Source organism: Phoxinus phoxinus, assembly GCF_949152265.1.
Source record: "Phoxinus phoxinus genome assembly, chromosome: 3".
Classification (NCBI taxonomy): Eukaryota; Metazoa; Chordata; class Actinopteri; order Cypriniformes; family Leuciscidae; genus Phoxinus; species Phoxinus phoxinus.
In genome coordinates, this window is record NC_136878.1 from 12,899,645 (window position 1) to 12,904,806 (window position 5,162).

Here is a 5,162-nt window from a genome sequence, read left to right on the forward strand (position 1 = left end):
GTAATGTATTACAGCAGATTTATTAACATTACGAAAGCCGTTGGAGCGGAACGAGGCCGCTGGAGCGATTGCTAATGAGAGACAAGCACGACACACAGCTCGAGAGCAGTGGAGCTTTTATTACGCCGCTTCCGCTTCTTCCGGTCATGCGTGTGGGGGATAACATAGCGCTGTTTTATCATATTAGATACATTTGAATGTGTTGAAAGTTGTTATAAAAGTTGTTGAAAGTTGAAACTATATGAATAACTTGTTGCTCACTGCAGTGAGCTAGATCGACATTAGGCATGGTAAATATGGTACTCGCGGTAAATCAAGAAAACGAGATTTAAACAAAAAGACTAACTGTTGAGCTATATAATGATTAATTTTCAGTCGATGCATGTATCCAAACAGTTGCTCACCTGTCTAATAAAACACATAATATATTAAAGCTTCTTTGGTGTTTCCATGGTTTCTACAAAATATCCGGAAATCGAAGGGTAAAGCGGGTATAATATCATTGATAGGAGACGTTTGGACACGGTCCATGTCCTGGTTAAAACTGCTTATTTCTCTGTATTTAAACATTCTTAGAAACATTTGAGATAATGTAAGTACTCAAATCAACAGCGCTCTAGTGGTGTTTGGATATTTTGATCCAAAAATCCTACATAGTGTGCCTTTAACTCGTGGGAACGTGATAAGTCGAGGTCATTTTGTCGAGGTAATGAATAATAAATAATTTTGCCCCTGTTTGTTACCTAAAGCAGAGGTTTTCAAACTGGGGTCTAGTGATCCCCAAGTGGCTCCAAGGGAGATTTTGTTTTTTTGACAATTTAAATGTGATATTTACATCTTATGAGAGGGATCATAATATTTGGGGGTCCATGGCAGTAATAAGTTTTAAAATCGCTGTGGGTATTGATTCAGTATTGATAACTAGGTACTGGAGGCTGGTATCTTTCTAAAGCCAAAAACCAAAATGTTGATATCGATTCAGTCCTATTCCAGTGTAAATACACGTGTATCCAGACTTTTGGTTTGCGGCATAAAGCTTTTTCTGACCAATTAGACAGCAAGAGACCATCTGACTGACATATAAATCAATTCGGGGGGTTTTTTATGTTAATTTTCAAGTTAATCTGAACTGATTTATACCACTTGCCATTTTTGTGTGCAGTATGCAACAGGCAGCAGTGAACAGACTGTGAAAGATCTGTAGGCGTGCCATCTGAGGCTAGTGTAAACCCAACTTTTGTGTTATACTGTATGTTGTTTAAAATCTTGCCCCTTATTTTGTCTTGGCTTGTCTTGCGTTTTATCCGTAAGGCTGCTTATTTATTGATCATCCATGCAGTAACAGACAAGCCTGCAAAGAATATTGAACAATGATTCTAAAGTAATGGTGGACAGAAGTGATTCACAGTAATGATTCCCAGCAGATCTTTCACGGAAAGTGAATCAGAGAAAAATTATTCATTAAAAGAGTCATTCAAACCAGTCTTAACAGTGAGGTAAGCTGCATCCATGGCAACAAACTCCGAAATCTCTGTTCGGCCCTTTCGTTCTACTCGGAGAGACGCGGTGTCCCTGTGGCACACCCGTGTCTCATTTGTACAGCTGGATAAACAAATTACTCCAAGCCAATTAGCACAAGCTGTTAACACTAGTGTTTCAAGGTCCTTTCGCATTGTGTACCACACAGTTAAAACATACTTTAATAAATGCTATAAATGCAACATCAACGGCTGAAATATATTTTTATATTACTGTATAATGATTATTTGGGAAAAGGCAAGGTGGGGTGCAGAAACCTCAATAACTCTCTCTAGTGCGGAAAGCATGAATGCAGCCGGTCTGTGGTTTAAGAACGATTCTCCTGTGGTGTTTGGGGCAAAGATATAATTACAACTAAGAATGTAACAATGATAATGAACTGAAGGGGGAATATTTCCCCTATCTTTTAGAGAAAAACTCTTTTTTTTTTTTTTTTAAATCCTTTAAATAATTCACCCAAAAATAAGAATCTGACATTAACTTGTTCATACTGCTCTCTGCCATATAATATATTTATATAATGTGTACAATTCAATCATTTATTCATTCATTTCACAAAGCTATCACTTTATTCAACAGCCATTACTCCAGTCTTCGATGTCACATGATCCTTCAGAAATCATTCTAAAATACTGATCTGATGATTAAGAAACATTTCTTATTATTACTGAAAACCGCTGTGATGCTCCTATGCACCGGTGTATCGTCCGCTGATATGTATCGGCCAATTTTTGATCAATTTAAAACCACTGGCATATATAGCATGAAAAAGGCCGATATAACAAACCGATGTTAACTGTGTGAAGGCACCGAGTTGTATAATGTCTGTTGCGTAATCCAACATTTTTGTCTGGGTAAAATAAAAACTTGCTGAAACAAAATGAAATCGGTACAAATTACAGCAGTGCTCGACAATAAGCATTGCCAGGGCCAGCGTGAACGACGCTCTGGCTGGATCTTCACGAAAGTTTGCCCTTTGCACCTGGTCTTAGGCTTGCAGATTAAAATATTTAAGAACAAAAAGCAGAGGTGGACAGTAACAAAGTACAATTACTTGAGTACTGTACTTAAGAACACTTTTTGAGTATTTGTACTTTACTTGAGTGTTATTTTTTCTGGAAACGTTTTACTTTAACTTCACTACATTTGAAAGACAAATATCGTACGTTTTACTCCACTACATTTCTGTCAAGGTCCTTGAGTACAAAGTAGTAACGTCAGGGATGATTTGGGTTGCAGGGGTTGCATTTTGGTTGGAAATGAAAGTCTGGTTGACGTCAGAACTCGACTGATGTTGGTTTCTGACGTCAACCCGATTTTCAACCACAATACAACGTCTGTCCAACGTTGGAGATTAATGTCAATCTGACATTGGATTCTGACATCAACCTGATTTTAATTTTCAACGTTGTGTTTGGTCTTCTAAATGCACATTTTGTCATTGTTTTGGAGCAAATTAGCTTATAGATAACAGTAAGACTAACATTCATACTAAAAGCCCAAAAACTGGGAACAGCCATTTGGGTGTCTGAAACCATTGTGGACGTTATTGAGTACACTTATTCAATCCCACTACTGGCACTGTGTTCTGGAAATAACAATCTACATTGTTAAAAGCGCTATATAAATGAAGATGACTTGACTTGATATGAGGGTAGGCAAGCATAGATTCAGAGGCATATGGTACTGTAAGTATTACATGCAACAATAATAAAACAATGCATTGACATGTACTTTTAAAAATTTGTACTTCTGTACTTTTACTTGTAACGGAGTCATATTTGACCAGTAGTATCTGTACTTTTACTTAAGAAAGTTGTGTACTTTGTCCACCTCTGAAAAAAGACGTGAAAGAGAACCATGGATTTGTGTATATTTAATTTACACAATGAAGAATATATTTTACATTTGATTACTTTATTTCTGTACCTGAAAACTGTTTGAAAAAGCACTTTTTACAGAACATCTTTGTTCTGTTGTATTTATGTTGGTCTATTGAGTGTTAAATGACCCATGTTCAATAGAAAATTATTTGATAATGCTGCAATAAACTATATAGCTAGAATGCCTTAATTGATGCGTTTTTGAACTTTCTTAATTTAAAACATGATCAAAACACTAATCTATTTTAATAACAAAAAGTTCAAATAAGAAAGTGGGACATTTCAGTATCGGACAATTGTTGTTTGTTAAAATTGGTATCGGCCCAAATTAAAATCTGTGTGAAAAGAAATAAAAATCAGTGCATCCCTAATGGCATCAGTTATGTCAAACCTGGTTTGTCTTGTTATACATATAAAAACAACAGCATAATTTAAGTTATCATTCAAGAACATCAATTATCATTATATTGATTTTCAAAGCTGCAATGTCTATAATAGTATAGCTCAAAGCCAAATGAACAGCAGTTGGTAAAAGAGAGACAGCTCTGAACAGTATGGGGCCCTGAGACTATTACAAGAGGAATGTTTTGTGCTAAACAGTCTCTGTTAAACTTCGGAGCGCATTTCATTTTGACAGTCTCAAATAATTTTGAAAATGAAGACTTTGTGTTCATACTCACAATCTTACCTGTTCCTGTTCCCAGTGAAACAGAAGAGTGAATATCGCAGTGTTCTTTCTGAGCTGCATATGTTTTATATAGTGTTTGGTTGAGTGAGATAAGGCACGAAAACACATTAACACCTGCATTCAAGACACACTCACACACACACTGCAACGCACACACGTACACGGAGATGGATGATGGGGGAGATTGGATTTCTGGGCCAGTGAGCAGGAAGCAGAATGCAAGCGTGTGACTGCAGTTCTGTCACAGCGGGTCATTTGGGTACTAATGACTGTGTGTGAGTGAGTGTGTGTGCCTTGCATAAACCGTATAGGTGTGATTGAGACACGCACACCTACCAGCTGCAATTTCAATTTGAAACCCCTCATTTTTATATAAAGGACTGAAGAGGCAGCGATAGAGAAAGTGGCAGGGAGAAATAGAGAGACTTTTGTTTAGTGCTGTTGAACCAAAGCTCTCACCTGATAGTACAGGTAGCTTGTCTTGTCATCTGCCTGCGCGCTTAAATAAGATGTCATCAGTGCGGTACGGTAACGGTTGTCACCAGAACCAATGATGTGCTCAGAGTGTAACCTGAGTCAGATAACGGCCAGCAGCCCATTTCTGCTCGTTCAGGTGTTTCTTCTTGCCTTTAAGACAACCGGTTTCTGTACTCACGTTGTCTGAGTGTGTGACAGAAAGTGTGAAGGCGCGTGTATTAAACAAGTGAACGGAGAGAATGTACTGTTGCGCGCCAAGCAGAGAGGAAGTACAACAGCGCACCCATGTGGCGAGATAAGAGGTACTACAGTCACTTCCAACACACACCTGCAACTCGCAACAAGCCTATGTTGAGCAAGTTTTCTGACGTTTTTATACTTTTCATTTTCTTATGTTGTTTTTATTTTTTCTTGGTTAATTTTCACTCCCTTTTTTCCAGTTTACCCCTATTGAAAAATCTGCCTAAAGTAGTCTAGGATTGTTTGCGGGTCTTTGCTCGTCTCCTAGCCTGTTTTCAGATGGGTTTGGGGACTGGGTACTTTTCAAGTGGTCCCTTGATCACTGTGAATCGGTT